The sequence below is a fragment of the Dermacentor silvarum genome, chromosome 10 (assembly GCF_013339745.2).
Source record: "Dermacentor silvarum isolate Dsil-2018 chromosome 10, BIME_Dsil_1.4, whole genome shotgun sequence".
NCBI classification, from domain to species: Eukaryota; Metazoa; Arthropoda; class Arachnida; order Ixodida; family Ixodidae; genus Dermacentor; species Dermacentor silvarum.
In genome coordinates, this window is record NC_051163.1 from 127,668,271 (window position 1) to 127,690,489 (window position 22,219).

Sequence of the window (22,219 nt, forward strand, 5' to 3'; positions counted from 1 at the left end):
GACAACGATATAGGATAGATCACCTGTGCGAAATGGGAAGCATGTTTAAAAGTATGCTTAATACTGCAGGTGTTTTTTCCTTGCTTTTGCTGTCTAATGAGACTTGACAAGATAGCGAGCTTCCGAGGTGCAGTTAAGACTGCGCAGACAAGAAACCTGCTCAGCACATTTTTGTTGTGCGACAGCCTATGGGCCACGGCATTAGTGCAAGTTTTCTGTTTTCCGCCGTGACGGCGTTTCTTATCTACTGCTCCCTCTGCTTTTACAGCGAAGCTTTATATAGCCAGTTTCCAGCGTATCGATGACCGTAGACCAAAAACGTGGGCCGATCCCAAAGATAGTGCAATACCGGTCCTACCCGCGGCGGGGGTGAGACAGGCTTGAAGTACTCCACAAACTTGCAAAAATAAGTTTAATATCTTGGGTCCATATACAACTCGTATCAGATATTAGGCCGATAAGAACAGATACTCCACTTTGACCAGCGTCTGCCATGTCTACGTTCGCACCGCACACATGTACGGCATCCCGCGTGTTCAAACTAGTGCCTACCAATCTGAGTGTCTTCTGTCTCCTGACGTCATGCTCTACGTAGGCTCCTTTCCTCAAGGATGGCTTGGTGGGGCTAGTTGGTAAAGCATCTTAAGGGGGTAACAGCGCATGCAGACGGGGACGGAGTAAAGATACAACAGGACACAGCGCTATATTACAACTGGTACAATATTGGAAGCGAGAAGTTGGAGTGGGAAGTTGGAGTGGCGCCCTCTACGAGTGACGTCACGGCCAGGACGGCGCTGGCTCGAATTCTGCGCGCGCTCGTTCCCTTCGTGCATGCTTGGGGTATTGGTGGCTCGAGCCGTACTTATTGAAGGATATGTCGGCTTCTTTTTACTGTTATGCCTGAATGGCAGTTTCTTCTTCAAAACCACGAGTTGTGAAAATTTGCGGCGTGGGTATCGCAAGCTTTGTAGTATTGAAGGGTTCTACTAGTTGTGCAATGCGTATATGCGCAGTGTCTGTCCGTAAACTTTCCCTAAAAAGAATGTCTGCAATTTCAACACACGAAGTTGTGTATGATGCTCCACAATACACTTAACATTCCTTTATTGCTTAGCTATGAGAGACATTGCATTTTACAAGGAAGAAAAATTATGTCAATATTATGAATGCGTGTTAGAAGGAAACTGCCCAGCGAATCTTTTATGATGATTCTTATTAGTATGGTGAGTTGTTCTAGTCGGCTACTTTTTATTGTCATGTATGCACGGCAGTTTCTTCTTCAAAACCGCAAAGAAGAACGATAACCTTATTGATAGTCCGGCGAGTTATTCGGAGATTTGGGCGAATACCCCTGCCTAGGTGTCGGCCCCGAGCCCTTGAGCTCTGGCGGCTTCCTCGGCCCGCTGCACAGCCCAGAGGTGGTCTTCGAGGGCAGAGCTGAGCAGCGTAGTCGCCCAGCGTGTTCGGTTCGAGAATGCGTCCCCGTATGGACCCCCCCCCCCCCCGCCCCCTTGTTCGCACTCTCATAACATGTGTTCCAGGGTTGCCCTGGCCTCACAAAACTTGCATTGATTTGACGAATCTCCGGGTAACAGAGATTCAAGATCACCGGGTTTACAAACGTTCTTGTCTGCAGCTGTCGCCATGCGACCGCCTGTCTCTTGTTCAGTTTTGGTGCGGTGGCGGAAATTTGCACCTCGCCAGTCCGTAGTGTCGCGTTATTTCTCTGTAACTCGTCAGGCGATCCTCCCACTTGAGCCGCCCCGTGCGCCGCCTCGTTGCCGGCGAGCGAGGTGGTGTGGGCGGGCGCCCATATGATATAACTTCCTTATTCTCGGTTTTGCCCGCGAGTACTATTCGTAACGCCTCGGGGGAGATGCGGCCGTTGGCGTAGTTGCGAACTGCCGTCTGGGAGTCGCTAAAAATCACTTCGGCCGCGGTGGTGGCCACCGCTAGCGCGATGGCCACCTCCTCCGCGTGCACCGTACGTACCGTGACGCTAGTCTTGCAGGTGTTCTCGTGATCTACCACCGCGGCCGCGAAGCCGCGCCTGCGCGCGTACCTGGCCGCGTCCACGAGCACCGCGTCTTCACAATTACCGTACTTCATCTGTACGTCCTGCGCCCTCTTTTCCCTTCTACCAATGTGGTATTCCGGATGCATGTTCTTCGGTAGCGGACGGACGACCAACTTGCCCCTGAGGCTGCTCGGAACGTCGACTTTGACGCCGTGTTGAGCGTGACACCCAATGCCTAACTTCTCTAGTATGTATCTGCCCGTCCTGCTCTTGGAAAGGCTTATTGCGCTATGTTCTGTGCCTCTATCAATTCCCCCAGCGTATTGTGTAGACCCAGATCAAGTAACCTATAGGTGCTTGTGTTGATCGGTAGCCCTATTGCCTGCATAAACAGCGGACTTTCTATTCTTCTCTTAATCTCTCTCCCCCTTTCCCTTCCCCCAGTGTAGGGTAGCCAACCGGGCTCAGTCCTGGTTAACCTCCCTGCCTTTCATTAAATCATTTTCTCTCTCTTCTCTTTCTGATTAAGCGTTCCATCGTCTCCGAAACCTGCCAATTGTGGTAGGGAGCCACGTACGTTATTCGGCTAATTACGAAGGCCTAAACTAGTAAAAAGGTGGCGTGGAGTAGAGGTAGAACACCCGACTTCAAATCTGAAGGTCGTAAGTTCGAATCCTGCTCCATTCCACTACATTTTCAGGCATGGAGTGGTGCCTGACACCGGCAAAGAAAAAAAAATACATATTGCCGAGAGCTAGTGGGGCTATACTAGTTCAGGTGCAACCAAACTAGGCAGGCCCACTAAGCTTCATCAAAGTCACTCCCTCACCAGAACAGGAATTGGCCTCCCTGGTGCAGTATTCGGCCACTACCTCCCTCATGACTCCGACAATTAACCCATGACCCTCAGTTCCCAGTGGCTGCGGAGCACCTGACCAAGGCGGCGGTCAGACCTGCTACGCGGCAGAGGGTGCTAAGAATCTCTGGGTCAAGGCAGGCCGCCAATGGAAACTGAACCTGGCAACGTTCAACACGCGCACCCTCTCGAGTGAGGCTAGCTTAGCAGGACTATTTGAAGAATTATCAGGCATTTCCTGGGATATTATTGGCCTTAGTGAGGTTAGAAGAACTGGTGAGGCTTACACAGTACTGACTAACGGCCACGTCCTCTGCTACAGAGGTCTTCCAGATAAGAAAGAATCCGGGGTAGGATTTCTAGTGCATAACAACGTAGCGGGCAACATTGATGAATTCTACAGCATTAATGAAAGGGTAGCAGTCGTCGTAATAAAGCTGAATAGGAGGTACAAAATGAAGGTAGTACAAGCCTATGCACCAACCTCTAGTCACGATGATGAAGAAATTGAACAGTTTTATGAAGATGTTGAACTAGCAATGAGAAAGGTGCAAACTCAGTATACTTTAGTCATGGGCGACTTCAATGCAAAAGTGGGGAAAAAGCAGGTTGGTGAGCAAGCCATTGGCAACTACGGCATCGATTCTAGGAATGCAAGAGGAGAGATGTTAGTAGAATTCGCGGAAAGGAATAGGTTCCGAATAATGAATACCTTCTTCAGGAAGCGCAGCAACAGGAAGTGGACCTGGAAAAGCCCTAATGGAGAAACAAGGAATGAAATAGATTTCATACTCTCTGCCGATCCAAGCATAGTGCAGGATGTAGAAGTGTTAGGTAAGGTTAAGTGCAGTGACCATAGGTTAGTGAGGTCTAGGATTTCTCTCAATTTGAAGAGAGAGAGAGTGAAATTAGGCAAGAGGAAACAGGCCAACCTAGAGGCAGTAAGGGTAAAAGCAGACCAATTCAGGCTGGTGCTCGCAAACAAATATGCAGCTTTAGAACAGGAAGATGAAGATAACATAGAGATAATGAACGAAACCGTAACTAGGCTGATCTCAGAAGCAGCAATTGAAGTGGGAGGTAAGGCACCAAAGAAACCTGTAGGGAAGCTCTCCCAAGAAACAAAGGACCTAATAAAGAAACGACAAAACATGAAAGTGTCCAACTCAAGAGATCAGATAGAATTCGCTGAACTGTCAAAACTGATCAACAAGAAGAAAGTAAGGGATATTCGAAATTATAACGTGGGAAAAATTGAGGAAGCCGTAAAATATGGACGCAGCATGAAATCAGTAAGAAGAAAACTAGGCATAGGACAAGGCAAGATGTATGCACTGAAAGATAAGCATGGTAATATCATCAGCAATTTCGATGACATAGTAAAAGCAGCAGAAGAATTCTATACTGACCTGTACAGTAGCCAAAACAGCCAAGCTTCTTCCATTCGAAATAGTGATGAACCGGATACAGAAGCTCCCTCTATAACTAGCGATGAAGTTAGAAGGGCCTTGAAAGACATGACCAGGGGAAAAGCGCCTGGAGAAGATGGAATAACAGTAGATTTAATCAAAGATGGAGGAGATATCATGCTTGAAAAGCTTGCGGCCCTTTATACGAAATGCCTCACAACTTCAAGTGTACCAGAGAGCTGGAAGAACGCCAACATTATACTTATCCATAAGAAGGGAGACGTTAAAGAATTGAAGAATTACAGACCCATTAGCTTGCTTTCAGTATTGTATAAAATATTCACGAAGATAATTTCCAATAGAATCAGGACAACACTTGACTTCAGTCAACCAAGAGAACAGGCTGGCTTCAGGAAGGGATATTCTACGATGGACCATATCCATGCCATCAATCAGGTAATCGAGAAATCTGCGGAGTACAATCAACCTCTCTATATGGCTTTCATAGATTATGAAAAGGCATTCGATTCAGTAGAGATATCAGCAGTCATAGAGGCATTGCGTAATCAAGGAGTGGAGGAGGCATACGTGAATATCTTGGCAAATATCTACAAGGATTCCACAGCTACCTTGGTTCTCCACAAGAAAAGTAGAAAGATACCTATCAAGAAAGGGGTCAGGCAAGGAGACACAATCTCTCCAATGCTATTCACTGCATGCTTAGAAGAAGTATTCAAGCTCTTAGACTGGGAAGAATTAGGAGTGAGGATCGATGGCGAATATCTCAGCAACCTTCGGTTTGCAGATGATATTGTCCTATTGAGCAACAATGGAGAGGAATTACAACAAATGATTGAGGACCTTCATCGAGAAAGTGCAAGAATTGGGTTGAAGATGAATATGCAGAAGACAAAGATAATGTTCAATAGCCTGGCAAGCGAACAAGAATTCAGGATCGCCAGTCAGCCTCTAGAATCTGTAAAGGGATATGTTTATCTAGGTCAATTACTCACAGGGGACCCTGATCATGAGAAAGAAATTTACAGAAGAATAAAATTAGGTTGGTGTGCATACGGCAGGCATTGCCAAATCCTGACTGGGAGCTTACCACTGTCGTTGAAAAGAAAAGTGTACAATCATTGCATTCTACCGGTGCTAACATACGGGGCAGAAACTTGGAGGTTAACAAAGAAGCTCGAGAACAAGTTAAGGACCGCACAAAGAGCAATGGAACGAAAAATCTTAGGAGTAACGTTAAAAGACAGGAAGAGAGCGGTGTGGATCAGAGAACAAACGGGGGTAGACGATATTCTAGTTGACATTAAGCGGAAGAAATGGAGCTGGGCAGGCCATGTAATGCGTAGGATGGATAACCGGTGGACCATTAGGGTTACAGAATGGATACCAAGAGAAGGGAAGCGTAGTCGAGGACGGCAGAAAGTCAGGTGGGATGATGAGGTTATGAAATTCGCAGGCGCAAGTTGGAATACGCTAGCGCAAGACAGGGGTAATTGGAGATCGCAGGGAGAGGCCTTCGTCCTGCAGTGGACATAAATATAGGCTGATGATGATGATGATGATGATGAAACTAGTCTGATCATGCTACCTTCTTTCATCCCGCTGTGTCTGTTGGATATGCGTCTGAGTAACCTGACGGTCTGTGCGACCGCGCCTTCCAGTCTCCTGATGGTCTCGCCATTATGTCCATTGTCCGCGATGTGTAAGCCCAGAACTCGCATGCTATCTACCCTGGGTACGGGACGCCCGTCGGACGTCCTTAGTCGTATGACCCTACCGGGATCCTCGTCGTTCCTCTCGCCGCTCGGCTTGCGGCCTCTTCGCGTAGGTCTGTAAACTAACAGTACAGACTTTCTTGTAGAGCAGGTCAGTCCACTGCTCTCCAAGTATTGTTCGACCGTCTCGGCAGCACGTTACAACGTGTGTTCTATATGGCCGTCGCAGCCCTCGGTAACCCACAACCTAATGTCGTCGACGTAGAGGCTGTGATTGAGCCCTTCGATTTCGTTTAGCTTGGGCGGCAACCCCACGAGATCTAGGTTGAAAAGCATGGGCGATATCGCCGATTCCTGCGGAGTGCTGGTGCTACCCAACTCTATTGGTTCCGAAGTAAGCTCCGCGAGAGTAAGCGTGGCCTTTCTATTCGTCAGAAAGTCTTGAACGTAATTGTACGTTCGTTTGCCAAGGCCGAGTTCCTGCAGTTTGGCCAGTACGGTTGCGTGCGTTAAGTTGTCAAAGGCCTTCTTCAGGTCCAGGTCGAGTATGGCCTTGGTGGACCTGGTCGGGCTGTTTATGACCTGGTGTTTGATCTTTAGCATCGCGTCCTGCGTAGAGAGGTTTCTCCTGAACCACAAGATCGTGTGGGGGAGCAGGTCGTGGTCCTCGAGGTAGTTTGTCAGCCTTGTGAGGACCGCGTGCTCCATTACCTTCAACACGCACGAAGTCAGGGAGATCGGTCTGAGGTTCTCTAGCTGCAGTAGCTTGCCCGGCTTCGGTATCAGCACGACGTGCGCTGTCTTCCATTGCTGCGGCACGCGTCCGGTTTCCCAGCACGCATTGACGTATTGCGTCAGTTTTTTATAGATTTATCGTCTAAATTCAAAACCGCGATTCGTGAAAATTTGCGGCGTGGATATCGCAAGCTATGTAGCATTGAAGGGGTCTACTGGTTTTGCAACGCGTATATGCGCAGTGTCTGTCCATAAACTTTGCGTAAAAAGAATCTCTGCAATTTCAACACACGAAGTTCTGTATGATGATCCACAAAACATTTAACATTCCCTTAGTGCTTAGCTATGAGAGACATTGCATTTCACAAGGAAGAAAAATCTTGGTATTGGTATTTGATGTCAATATTATAAATGCGTGTTAGGAGGAAGCTGCACAGCGAATATTTTATAATGATTCTTATTACTATGGTGAGTTGTTCTAGTCAAATGTGGCTACTTTATTATAACGTAAAAGGAAGAGTTTGGCGAGCATTTTGCATGAAAACGTTTGCTTATACTATCACCGTTCTCTGAAACAGGCACCCAGAAAACGCATTGCTCATGGCTGTGAACACGACGGCGCGTCATGTATAGTATGTATATACTTCACGAATAGCATAACAACAATCACCTGAAAGAATAGTTTCGTGGTTAAGATCGAGAGCCCATCAATTGCACGCGAGAAAATGTTTCATAGTGACCATCAGTTGCCTTTATCGACATCATGGCACAGCCCTTACGCAACTATCCACTACTGTGGTTATGGCGAGGCACGAATTATTTGTGAAACCCATCAGTTCACTACAACTTAGAATTGAAACAATGAAGCAGTTCTTTAAGCGCCAATTGCAATGCCTAAGGTATACTCGAGGCTATACAGCGCAGCTTCGGCTGCGCTGAAGAGGGAAATTCAAATGTTTTTTTCCTCGTCGTGTCTCGATCCTGTGCTGTCTAACTATACCCCCTAAACTGAGAAAAATTGGCTTCATGAGTACATAAAAGAGAACCTCACATACCCGCCTCATAGAGAAGACGCCACAAGCTTCAAATGAATTAACTTGATTTTTGACGTCCACAGGGGAATAATGATATCTTCAATAAGCCTAATACTGCTAATAAATTAGGCTTCGGCTTCTTTCTAGCTGCAGCCATATGGTCCAAAAGGCATGTTTCACTAAAACGTTTGGCGCGAGCAGCATGTGTTAGTTCGCCAAACAGATTCGTGATGTCTGTTTCTCAAGAAACAACCAGCAGTAAATTGCACAAGTGAGAATTGAACGTGTAGCACGGAGCAGTGAATAAATATTGGTGCATGCCTTTGCGTATTCTGCAATTAGCTGTAAGCCTCAATTAGGTTTACTTCAAATTACCGCCACTTGAAATTCACCGGTGAAGGACGGCCTAATTTTGAGAAGCAGTTAAAGGAACAAGTGGTGCCGGGGTGCTATGCAGGATGCGCCGAGTTTCTCGTTCGCACGAGTTTTACCCGGGTTTGCTCGATGGCAGTCAGTGAACGCGGATAGCAAGGAACGTGCAAGAACAGCAGGCAAAAAGAAATGTTGAGATAGAGACGCGTATGACAACATGAGCGCACCCTGCGCGGCACGGTGCATTCGCGCTTCAAGCACATAGGACTGCGCAACAAAGCGAGCCAGCGCCGCGTATTGTTATCAATGTATTATCGCAATTTAGCAATACCGTGACTGTCCCACTGTCTATCTGCACACTTGCCGTGAGCCGCTTGCCACGCCTTTCTAGGGCGCGTCAAGGGCGTGCCTCTTCTTTCGAGCATTATCTTTCTATCCTCTGTCAAATGCGAACAGGGCACATGCGCGGTGCATTCTTGCACCTACACTTTCCCTCAATCGAATACTTTGAAATAGAATAAATACAATAACAACTATTTTGTTTCCTAAAGTATCGGTTTTAGTTTTGAATGCTATTAATTTGTGATGACAAACGGACATCGAGTGAATTATGAAATTTTGCACTTTTTGCCGTGAGTGACGACAGTGAGGCGAAAGCTTACAAGCGGATACCTTCTAGAGGGTGAGTTCGTACGGTGAGCAGTCGCCAGGGGTGCTGCAGTGCTATTCTCGATAAAATCGACGCGATAATGACGCATAAAGTCAGTCATGACAATGATCTGTCCATTCCCTGTCTATTAGGGGAAGGCAACGCAGCGGTGCGGCCTGGCTGTTCACTGCAGGTGTTTTCACTGAGGCGGCTACGAAGGCCGCTGCTTTACCGACTGAAACGACACTCTAGCGATAGAGACGGGGGCCACGGCTGTCGCTGCAAAATTGCTGTGCGGTATTGTAGGGTCTGTAGTGACGCAGCACAGTGAAAATGTACCAGTTTCAGTTTATCTGCGTGCGCGAAGTCTCCGCGATGCATTGCGAAGAAGAGCGTGCTGCCCAGCGACACAAATCATCCCTTCTCCCCGCTTGCCCAGTGAAGGTGCCTCCGTGCGCATGTACGCAGAATTTGAGCGTGTTGTTCATTCCAATGTGCTTGCCGATTGCCTCTGCTGCTGAGCTAACAGCGATCACAGATGGATATAGTAACGACAGCGCAACAATCGCATTTTGGCGGGTGAAGGCTCTTGTGTGCAGTTAGGAAATTAGACTTCAAACGAAGGAAGGTGTTGCAATTTTTAGTGTGCCGTGGTTGTGATGAAAAAATGCCATCGCACTGGATGTGTTTGCGCTGACCGCTGATCCTGTTCGCGACACTGCGGCTCCGATACATCACTGATGACAGAGCAGACATCTCAAATTACAGCTGCGATACGTTGTCGTTGGAAAGCCCTACGCACTGCTCAGGATCGTCATCCACCGCGGCGCATGGACGCCTTGCAAGCAGCTACAGTGACCTGCCGATAATTATTTGTTGTGCGCTACGTCGCCACAATGCAGGCAATGAACCGTGTTGTGGGGCTATCACAGCCCAAGAAGATATATGCAGAAGCCAGCGAAAGTCGACGCTTTTTTTTTTATAGTGGTACTCAGTCCATCACCGATGACAGTGTGTGGTGCGTGTTTAATTTCGCCGGTCAAGATTGTTAATGCCTCTCAGTTCCGCACCACGTCGCTGTTGCCGAAAAGTAAGTTGGGCGTGGCCCAACCGTGGCGGGCGCGCACAAGAGTTACATGCCTCGCGCGGGGCGTGACCTATGGTTTTGATTGACAGGCGATCTCGGGCCAAACTCGTTCATCGCGAACCCCCCCTCGAGTTGCACCCGTGAACATGGCGGCGGCAACAGCAGCCTGTGTCATCGCACCCAGCGGCAGTAAGCGTCAATATGACCGTCTGGACCCGTTCACCTACATCACCGGCGTAGAGTTTCGCGTCATTTTTGCCTGTCAAAAACGTCAGTGCGCTGGCTGTGTAACGAGTTAGGCGAACTCCGTCGTATGCGGAGACAGCGTGGCGGGCAAATTATGCTTTCCGAGCACAGAGTGGTGTGACTAGGCTGCAGTTGAAAAGTTCTGCGATCGCTTCGGTTCTCTCCTGTTTCAAGCGCGGCTCGTCCACCGCGTTCCAGCCCCAGGGCAGGTCCGGCGTCGTCATCGGGGTACTGGGGCGCATGCGAGCACCTGAGGTTCAATCCGGACCAATCAACCTGCGCAGGCGAACTGGTAACATTATAGTGGAAGGCTCAGAATGGACGCCGGGCTGCCTTCCGGTGCAACTGCTGCCGAAATCAGTTTTCGCGCTTACACGGTACCGCTGCACTGCATGGGCAGAGAGGCGAAGGAAGTTACTTCGCTAACACGGACCACCTCGGCCGTCCGAACGACCACCTCTCCAGGCGGAAAATGATTTGGCTCACGTACTGCGTGAGCCAAAGCGTAGACATATGGCTGTTGAAGGAGATGACGGCAACGTGTTTCCTCTATCGGAGCACGCCATCGCCGACTGGAGGAACTAACCCCATAAGTTCGCGAGGGACGAGCTGCTGGCGCAACCTCCACTCGGTCGCCCCAGGTAGACAGCGCAAATTGACGAGTGCCTTCTTCGCGGCGAGCAAAAGTACAATCGAGGCCGCCTAATGTCCGGCGACAACTTTCCGCCAAGCCGCCAAAACTACGGTGGTGTTAAAGATGGTGGCCCATGGGTCTTCGGCATTTCTGCGCGACCAGAGGGGTGCTGCGACTTTCAAGGTCGACCGACGAAAGGCGGCGACGCTAGGCGCCATTATTGCAGCCAATGTTCAACCGGGGACCATTAATCATAGCGAGGAACTGGCTGCATACAAATATATTCCAAATTTAGTGGAGGCTAACGGGCTATGCCTCAATCTGCATTGGGAGAAAGTTAACCACAGCGTGAACTTTTTGGACCCCATCACGGGCGTTCACACGCAAAAAAATAGAAAGTTATTGTCAAACAGTGCAGCGCCACCTCGTCAGCGATAGATGGGTACAGGGTAACTTCACCGATGCTGGAGTCCCACCTGGGATGGATGTGGTGGCACTCAACGGCCACGTGTGCTGCAAAGACCCTCTCATGCGTTTCTTAGAAACCACAGATCGCTCGGGCTACCCAGTATAAAGAGTCTTTCCTGTGGTTGTTAGAAGCCATCGCTCGACGCTTGCCAGTATGAAGGTGCATCGCAAAGTAAAAGTAACTAAAGCGTAGTTTTCTCTGACCGTTGTATGAGTGCGTTCCGGCATTCTCGAGTGCTTACACGGTAGGCGCGCGGTACACCACTTAGGCGCTAGCCGACGCTCGCAGCTGGAGCAGCATGGGGTGCCTCGATGCACGCGCGCGCATCGACGCACCCTACTCGCAGCCTTTATTTAGCGCGAGCAACGAGCGATCTGTTAAAAGCCCAGTGTGAAATCCAGGCGCACACCAATCTGTGCTCGGAAATGGGAGCGCAAGCACGCAGCGAGCCGCACCAATCCAATCCAGAGGAAAAAGAAAGAGCAACGAGCGATCTGTTGAAACCCCAGTGAGAAAACCAAGCGCACACCAATCGGTGCACAGAAATGCTAGCGCAAGTACGTATAGCGAGCTGCGCCAATCGAATCCAGAGAAAAAAAAGAGGAGGACGAGCGTCCCCTCGTGGTATATCGCGAAACGTATTAAACTGCAAATTAGTCTAACACACATTCAGTGCACATCTTGTAAACTTTAAAATGCTTATAATTCACATAAATGTGACCTATATTACTTTACTAAATGCACTTATTTTGTAACTTGCTTATGCATGTAATGCACTCGGTGAAACGACAGACAAGTGAAAGAAGGCATGACCATGCACCGACCGTATGATCGCGTGAGCCCCAGTTTGTCGACGCCCATATGGCAACGCCCAAGGGTTGATAGCCACCCAGAGTGAATCTAGATAAATCAATGAAACTGAAGGCGTGCCGACGGAGAAACTTTGCCGTGTTACTATTTGTTCGTTCATCTTGGGGCGTCGCCAGAGCTCGTGAAGATCCCGAGTTTCGCCAAACTCGGTGCATCCTGCATAGTACCCCTGGTTCAATCTAAACTGCAGTGTCAGGTCCTCGTGTTACTGCCGAGTGTTTCAGTGAAGAAATGAATCATTAGATATTATAACTAGAGCTACTCGTAATAAGCAAACACGTTTTAATGGGTTAAAATCACTGTAAATGTAGCCGTGATATCTAGCAGACATAGTGACATGCTCGTTGCACCACCGCAGGTATGGTATCCTAACTGGATTCTTATGTGCTATGTTTATACGATTATGATTTTATTAGTCACGTGCTATTCATGCTTTTTATTAGTCGCTCAATCTGCAAAGTCTAGCTCCGCGCATGAAAAACACGCAATGGGCTGGTCTGAGCTCCTTCGGCTCGCACTGCAGCGTTGTCCTTGAGCAATAAATTGTCGTCTAGGAAATGAGCTCTTTGAATAAGTTTGCATGAATGAAGACGTCGTAAAATGTATTTGAGATGACAGTCCTAAGTATACAAGCACAGGGAACGACAGCGAGCAGACAGAAACACTGCAGAAGGCGCCCGGACAGCGCCCGAACGGCAGCAGACGACAGGCGCGAGTCCTTGCACTGACGTCACGAGAGCGGCGCTCGCAGCTTCCCTGTAGGTAGTTCGCGGGGCTAATAGGCTCGAAACATGCACAACTAGTAGTGACTTAGTAGTTAGTATAAAACACTAAGAAACACTTTCTGGCTAGTAACGGCATCACTTACTAGCTTTACTGGCTGCTGGCAAGTACCGAGTAAGTACAAAGGTAGTAAAATACACACGAACCTAGTAAATACATGCATTTACTAACTTGGTTAGTGGTTATGCCAACCTTTTTTTTAAGAGCGCAGGTTCACAAAGGTGCCCTGAACCACTTTTTATCGAAGTGGAAAAGGACATTTCAACCTAAAATAGGCTATTTCAGAATCACTTTGCCGCAAAAAGTACTTCAATGCGTTCTGTAGAAGCGGAGTTAGACAATCAAACATCGCATCCGCTGTGCTCCCCTTCCTCATCATTGCCTTGCACTGCGAAGGCTGCGGCGCAGTGGGCCCACGACTCTCCGCCTCCAAAACCTCACCGTGGTGCACAGTTCAAATTTCATATTGGACGTCCGATTTTGGTGCCTACGAAGTGCTAAACTTAAGCCAAACGCGGTTGTCCTCAGCGAGCCGTAGTGCGCTTAACCAATAGACTCGTGGCGGCACCTCGTGGCGGCCACGGTGTAGCCAACCGAAGCGACCAATAGCAGTCGTGTATTGCAGTGTGCTTTATTACGAAATAAAGCACACATAAGGGAGCGAGGATCATAGAGCCTTTTGAAAGGAGAGCGTTTAAGAGAAAGGTGACTTCGCGCTCCGCTTGCGAGCTCCACGGACCGCGTACGACAGCAGAACTTGGCTGAGATGTTCACAACAGCGTATGTTACCCGCGGACTACGTTATTTCACCAACCGAAGGGGTGGTTCAGGAACCGCGACCGGGTCATACTGCTGTTCCCGTCCAACCGTCATGGGCATGACAAGCTCCGAAACGTTACGGTTTACGGAGTATGTGTGTATAATTTACTATTTTTATTTAACAGCGAAGCTGTTTCAGCCAGCCGTTTTTTGTGGTTCGTATGGCTAACAGGAGGACGAGTAGACCACGTGCATGCACACGCTGTCTCCTCCTCGCCAGCTCACTCCTTTCCCGACCCCCGCCTCTCTTCTCTCCGCGGCGGGCTGAGCCAGGAGAAAAAAAAGCTCGTCGATTAATATCGAGCGGCTAGCCTCCAACGCGTTCTGTGTCGGCAAGCAACAGCGTTCTTGGCACTGTGCCGACCTTGGTTAGCCTTCCTGCGTTTGTGGCATGCCAAGAACGGTGTCGCTCGTAGGCGCCGACGCGTCCAGCGCTAGTCACGCGAAATGTCGCCAACGCGTTCGGCGTCGCCAAGCAACAGCGTTCTTGGCACTGTGCACACCTTGGTTAGCCTGCCTGCATTTGTGGCATGCCAGGAATGCTGTCGCTCGTAGGCACCGACGCATCCAGCGCTAGTCACGCGAAATGTCGGGAAAGGAAAGGTACCTCCGAAAATGATCGAGCAAGAAGACCTTCCTACATGCGTAGGAAGGTCTAACCGAGCTAAGACCTAGCAGCAACCAAGTTAATACCTAGCAGTAGCAGCCAGTAAGATTTGAGGATCGACAGTTTCACTGTGCCTAAGCTTTGCATGACCGAGTGCAAACTTGCCCGTTTTTTTTTGTTGTTCTTGTATAATCTATGTTGTCTTGAACATTTTTGTAGAGATAATTTTTCGTAGGGAGAGTCACGTCGGCCATGTCAAAAATCTTATATAAAGAGTCGCAAGAAGAATACATTGATTGCATCGGAATGTAAAATTGGAAAGATTATACCATTACCTAAAAAACTGGGAGAGGGTTACACCTTAGACAACGTCAGGCCAATTGTCCTAACGTCAAATTTTGTAAAGTTGATAGAAAGAGCCTTACATGTTCGAATTATGCATATTGTTGCAGGAAGAAAGCAGACCCACGAGTGTAGAAGAATGTATATTTACAAGCGAAGTATATGGCGTTCAGGCAACGGCCAGAGTCTTCGTCTTCCTCTCGTTAGTGTTCCCTTCTTTCCTTCACCGTAACATCACCGTCTCGGTGGGGTTAGCTCCGTCCCGGTGCAGGTTATAGAGCGTCGCTTAATGGGGGGACATAGGGCTTGAGCCTGGCGACGTGAACAACATCGCTGGCGACGTTGGGAGGCTCTGAAGACTGACCGACTGGGGCGATCTCGTATGTCACGTCGGACAGTTGTAAGATCTGGTATGGACCAGAATAACGGGAAAGTAGTTTTTCCGACAAGCCGACGCGACGTGAAGGCGTCCAGAGAAGGACAAGGGAACCAGGTGAAAATTGGTGGTCTCGGTGCCGAAGGTCGTAGCGTCGCTTTCGAGAAGCTTGCGAGACTGTAAGGCGATGACGGGCGACCTCTCGGGCCTGGGCGGCTAAGGCAATAGCATCGCGAGCGTAACCAGTACTGGGTGATTGTACTGTGGAAAGGTAGCAACGTGTCGAAGGGCAAGGTGGGGTCGCGGCCATACAAAAGGTAAAATGGGGAGAATCCGGCAGTATCGTGACGGGACGAGTTGTATGCGGAAGTGATGTATGGTAAAACAACGTCCCAGTCGCCGTGATCGTCGGAAACGTACATGACCAGCATTTCAGTTAGTGTGCGGTGAGTCGTTCGGTGAGGCCGTTCGTTTGAGGGTGGTATGCGGTAGCAAGCTGGTGTTCTGTAGAACAAAAGCAGAGCAGATCATCGACGACCTTTGAGAGAAAGTAGCGGCCGCGATCCGTGAGTAACTGGCGAGGGGCGCCGTGATGCAGGATGACGTCGTATAGTAGGAAGTTTGCGACATCTGTAGCGCAGCTGGTTGGCATCGCTCGTGTAATGGCTAATCTCGTGGCATAATCAGTTGCTACAGCAATCCATTTGTTTCCTTTCATAGAAATAGGAAAGGGGCCAAGGAGGTCGAGGCCCACACGGAAGAAGGGCTCTGTAGGGATAGCAATTGGTTGAAGCAAACCAGCAGGAGGCATAGCAGGCATCTTTCGGCGCTGACACAGGTCGCAAGAAGTGACATAACGGTGCACAGAGCGATAAATGCCAGGCCAGAAGACGGTCGTAAGTACGCAGGTGGTCGTAAGTACGCGTAATACCCAGATGTCCAGCAGTTGACGTTAAGCGAGGACAGCGCCGATGCCATAACCGCTCGCGTCAGTTCGTACTTCAGTGGGCGCAGAAGGGTCAAAGTGCGACAGAATCGGGGAAGTTGTAAGCCGCTTGATCAGTGTAGAGAAGGCTTGCTCCTGCTGTGGTCCCCAAGAAAAAGAGACATCTTTCTTAAGAAGGTCAGTGAGAGGGCGAGCGATGTCGGCAAATTTTTTCACAAATCGCCGGAAATAAGAGCATTAGCCCAGAAAACTACGCACAACGTTTGTTGAACAAGGTACAGGAAAATTTCGCACGGCGTGGACTTTCTGTGCATCAGGTTGGATTCCGGCGGCGTTTACGAGATGGCCAAGCATGCTAATTTCACGGCCACCGAAATGGCACTTCGAGGAGTTTAGCTGAAGGCCAGCCCTGCGAAACACGGAGAGTATGGTCGTGAGGCGCCTCAGGTGGCTCTTAAAGTTAGACCAAAACACAATCACATCATCGAGGTAACAGAGGCATGTAGACCACTTCAAGCCGTGCAGGAGAGAGTCCATCATGCGCTCGAATGTAACTGGCGCATTGCATAATCCAAAGGGCATGACTTTAAATTGGTACAGACCGTCCGGTGTGGCGAAGGCAGTTTTCTCGCGGTCCATCTCGTCGACGCTAATCTGCCAATAGCCGGAGCGGAGGTCAATTGATGAGAAGTATTGGGATCCGTGAAGGCAGTCAAGAGCGTCGTCAATGCGAGGCAGCGGATAAATATCCTTCTTTGTTATCTTGTTGGGGTGAGGGTAGTGAACGCAGAAGCGCCACGAGTTGTCTTTTTTCTTTACTAAGACAACCGGTGATGCCCACGGGCTACTGGAAGGTTCAATGATGTCCTTGTCCATCATCTTGTCGACCTCTTTCTGGATTATGGCCCTTTCTGTTGCGGAGACACGATATGGCCGCCTATAAATGGGGCTGGCGTCATCGCTGTTGATGCGATGCGTGACAACATATGTCTGACCAAGTGGATGGTCGTCCAAATCAAATATATCCCGATAAGATGACAGGAGGTGACGAAGCGCTGTTGTTTGCTCGGAAGGAAGGTCAGGGGCGATCATCTTACAAACATCGTCCGCAGGCGTCGATCACGAAGGAATGGGTGACAAAGGTGCGTTAGTACTCGGGAAGCATTCGGAGGCTAAAGAAATCTCAAATTCTTCCAAAGGTGGAAGTGCGATGGAAATATCGTGTGGCAGCACATGCGTCGAAAATCCAAAATTGAGGATGGTCACCCGAGCGCAGTTTTCGAGGATCCGGATTAAGGTGCTCGGTAGGGCAAAATGGCGTGACAAAACCACGTCAGTAAGCGGCGTCACGACGTACTCGCCATCAGGTACGGGAGGACAGGGCGTCAGGAGGACATTTGTAGCCGCCTGTGGAGACAGCCTTGCAAACTCAGCAGAACATAAGCGGGGTGAAGCACAAGTTGTTGCGTCTGCGTCGGCAGAAAGCGGCAGATCTAGCTTTACAACACCTGCGGAGCAGTAAATTTCGGCAGAGTGCTTCGAAAGGAAGTCGAGGCCGAGAATTAGGTCGTGTGGACAGAGCTCAAGGACGATAAAAAACAACGCTATAATGGCCCGCAATGGTCACACGTGCTGTGCACATTCTAAGAACACGTGAAGTACTCCCATCGGTGACTCGCACAGTGCAGGGCACGGCGGGCGTCAGAACCTTTTTGATCCTTCGGCGGCGAGCAGCGCTCATAACTGAAAGCTGCGCTCCGGTGTCAACGAGAGATGTAACAGGAACACCATCAACTTCAATGTCCAGTAGGTTTCCACGTGTAGGCAGGGTCAACAGAGGATTTGTGGGTCAGGTCGGAGTTGCAGCTTCACCTCCGGGAGCTGCACCGCCTACTTTCCCGAAGGGAAGCGACCGGTTGCAGATGGGGGCGAATAGCGGTGAACGAGAGGCGAACGGGATCGACGGCCTTGCGGAGACGGGGAGCGGCTGGATGTTTGTGGAGCACTGTCGGCGTTGATGTTCCTAGCTGGCGTGTAGGGCGAGAAAGTGCGATTGTCTGGTAGTTGGCGGTAGTGACTCGGAGACGACCACCGAGGAGACGACGACCAGCAGTTACGGCAATGACGGGCGATGTGTCCAATACCGGAACAATTAAAACAGATGGGTCTGTCATCCGCTGTGCGCCAGTCAGCGGGGTAGCAGCGGAGTGGCGGAAAGCTTTGCGTCTGGGAGCGAGCGGCTGGAGAAATCTGGTAGGTGTTTGTATGGCTGACCGAGCAGAGAGACGGAATGCCCAAACTCGCTATTTCCTCCCGAACGACCCTTCACCGTAACAACATTATAAATAAGAGAATGCTTCTAAGCCCATGTCAAATTCGATTCAGGGCGGGGTGCTCAATATGGCCGGCGCATATTGACCTGGAGAGTCGTATACAACCTGCAGGGCGCCAAGGCCAGTATGCGGCATTGGTTACGTTTGATAACACCGAAGCATACGATAAAATTGAACGCGGGATACTGGTAAGCCGACTGCGAGAACTTAAATTTCCCAAATATTTACAAGCTTGGATTACGCAATTTTTAAGTGGCAGATGATTTTATTGCTATCAGAACAGCTTTCCCTCGAGTACATATAAGCAGCAAAAGGAGTTCCACGGGGGACAGTGCTATATCCAGTATTTAATATTTTGCTGAACTCAGCGCTATCTCGAGAGAACGTGCATAATTGGGTGTATTTGGATGACATAGCATTCTTCTCATCGGCAGAGGGCATTCACACCCTTTACTAACACATGCAAAATTATTTATCTGTTCTGGAAGATTAGTTAAATGCAATTCGTCTGGCTCTGAACGTGAACAAATGCTATTGCTCGTATTTCCTCTGCAGGACCCCATGCATATATCTCTGTCGTACCAGCTCTCTATCATTCAACAAATAGATGCTATGGAGTATCTTAGTGTTATATATATGATTACCATGGGGTACGCACTTAGACTGCGTAGATATGGTGGCGTACGCACATAGATTATATTGCAGCAAAGGGCGTTCGAACGGTGAGGTTATTACGCAGGCTTAACTGTCGATCAGGAATGCGCAGGGCCATTGTTATCAATCTATCATATGTATGTATGCCCTGTCCTGGAATTGGGGCGCCTGCCTATAAGCTTCCTCTCGTTTTTTTTTAGAAAAGGAGGCTGAGGGCTACCTAAATTTATGGCAAATACTCTTTTGCATCTAGAATCAAGCATTACTTCCCTTATAACTCGGTTTAGTGTACTTGTTGTAAAAACATTTTGAAGAGCGTACGAAGCACAATTGCAATAGGACGTTGCCAAACAGTGTTCGCATAGATTGTTTTTGGTTGTACATTGACCTCGATTTCATACACCTAAACTTATTTTCGTACAAACTCTTCTCGATCCGTTGAACATTAGAATGTTAGAACGTTAGAGGAGGCAAAGCCCATTTGCGACGGGGAAAATTCTCTTCACATACAATTGATGCTTTATGGGGTTTAATGGCGCAAGGGCCAATAGTGGCCAAAGAGCGCCAGGCCAGTGTTAATGAGTTTAAATTGAAGCGATGGATTACGAGTGGTGGATATGACATTGCTGTAAAGGGGCCTAAAAATAGTCGCTGTAAAGTGCATAAAATCTACAGGTAATAAGATTATGGGAATGACTAATGGCGTGTGCTATGAGCATTAAATATGCATTGCAACTAAATGTTACTATTTGCAAAATATTTCCGATGCGAAAATTGGCAGGAAGCACTATTGCCTCAACAGAGCCCTTGAACATAAAGTCCTGGAGGCATGTGCTATACTAAACACTATCGCAACAGCATCCTCTGGTGGGAGGATGTGCTACGAATATCTAGGGCTAATTACATGTAGTACCACGTCATTCAAGAAACCTAGGACTGCTTTGGTAATAAAAAGCGGTTCTTTGCCAAGAAACATACTGGGATGGAGAGGGATATGGCAGCGGTATGCAAGAGGAAAATGTTTCCTTCTCTCTGTTTCGGCTTCCCGGCACTCCAGGAGGACATGGAGGACTGTCAGCCTCTCACCACATCGACCACAGGTTGGAGGCTCGTTACCAGTCAACAAAAAATTGTGAGTTCCATATGTGTGTCCTATTCTGAGACGGCAGAATAGGACATCAGTTCATCGTGTTTTAGTTGTACAGGGCCAGAAACCTAACTGTGGCTTAATCAAGTGGAGCTTATTTGCTTCGGTGTCCCACAAGCGTTGCCAGTGGCTTCGCAGTTTGTTTCGTAGCAAAGGCTTCAGATCTGTAGCAGGAATAGCAGCGGGAAGACCAATACCTTGGGATGCCATTGATTTGGCGATTTCGTCGGCACGCACATTACCCTCCATTCCTCTATGGCCGGGAACCCAGCATATTATTACATGTCCATGAGATAGGTAAATGTTACACAAGAGTGAGTAAAGCTCAATAAAAACAGGATTCTTATGCTTTTGTAAAGATGTTAGCGCTTTTACAAGACTCAGCGTGTCTGTGAATATTATTGCCTTTTGTAGTTTCAATTTGTGTATATGTTTCACTGCAGAAAGTACTGCGTACGCTTCTACTGTGAAGATACTTGTTAGGCGGTTCAATACGTCACATTTAGAAAAAGAGGGGCCAACAGCCGCGTAAGATACGCCAGCATGGGACTTGGATGCGTCGGTGTAGAATTCCGAGCACGAATACTTCGATTGAAGTTCGCGGAAATGCATTGCAATTTCGAGCGCGGGAGCGTGCTTTGTGACCTCTACAAAGGATACATCACATTCTATCACCAGCCACTCCCAGGGCGGTGACAGCTCACCTGGAGGCATTAGGCGATGTTCTAGAAGAGGGACATCCATCTGTTCGCTAAGTTCTCTCACACGCAGTGAGAAAGGACGTCTTACAGAGGGTCGGTTATTGAAAAGTGTAGTTTACGTCAAATCATTAACGGTTTGAGAACACGGATGTTCATGGTAAGAGTGGACTTTGAGAAAATAAGTGAAGCTGATGTATTGTACTCTGCAGATGGAGTGACCATTCATTCGATTCTACATATTGACTTTCAATAGGGCTTGTTCTGAAAGCGCCGGTGGCCAGCCGGATACCTAGATGGTGAACGGAATCTAGCATCTTTAGCGCGCTTGGGGCAGCAGAGTGATATATTACAGCACCGTAATCCAGTCGCGATCTAATGAGGCTCTTGTAAAGATTCATTAGACATTTCCTGTCGCTGCCCCACGTTGTGTGCGATAGAATCTTCATTAGGTTCATTGTTTTTAGGCATTTTGCTTTGAGATATTTTATGTGGGGGATGAAAGTTAGCTTACAGTCAAGTATGATGCCTAAAAACTTGTGTTCTTTGTTCACAGGTATTTGCTGTCCATACAGTTCTACACAGAGATCTGGAATCAGGCCTCTCTTTCTTGTGAAAAGAACACAAGAACTTTTCTGGGGGTTAACTTTAAAGCCGTTTTCGTCTGCCCACGTGGACACCTTGTTCAAGCCCTGCTGTACCTGTCTCTCGCACACTGCGAGGTTACAGGACTTGAAGCCTATTTGTATGTCGTCTACGTAGACGGAATAAGAAATTGCCGGTGGTAATGAGGCACGGAGTGTGTTCATCTTAACGATAAAGAGTGTGCAGCTGAGCACACCTCCCTAGGGTACACCAGTCTCATGAATACGTTACGTGACAATACGTTACCGATTTTGACGCGGAAGGTACGATTAGACAAGTAGCTTTCTATTAGGTTTAGCATATTGCCATGGATGCCCATTCGCGACAAGTCTCTCAAGGTACAGGAACGCCAGGTTGTTAAGTACGCCTTCTCCATATCGAGGAATACTGATAAGAAAAACTGTTTATGTACAAATGCGTCCCGGATATTTCCTTCAATGCGCACAAGATGGTCAGTTGTGGATCGCCCTTCTCTAAAGCCACACTGATAGGCATCAAGCATTTTGTTCAGTTCAAGGAAATGTATGAGTCGTCGATTAACCATTTTTTCAAATAGCTTACATAGGCAACTTGTGAGAGCTATCGGACGGTAACTTGACGCTGAGGAAGGCTCTTTGCCCTGCTTCAGTACAGAGATCACAATCGCTTCTTTCCATGCGGATGGGAGATATCCGGCTGTCCAAATAGTGATGAGAAGTGCGAGTAGTATCAGTTGTGTATCAGTGTGTACGTTCTTAATCATGTCACACATGACTCTG

The 22,219-nt window shown here is 48.5% G+C and overlaps 1 pseudogene; it reads right to left on the reverse strand.

The window, feature by feature from the left end:
• Positions 1–315: 315 nt before the first annotated feature.
• On the reverse strand, positions 316–495 carry LOC119432084 (U2 spliceosomal RNA; annotated as a pseudogene).
• Positions 496–22,219: the final 21,724 nt, after the last annotated feature.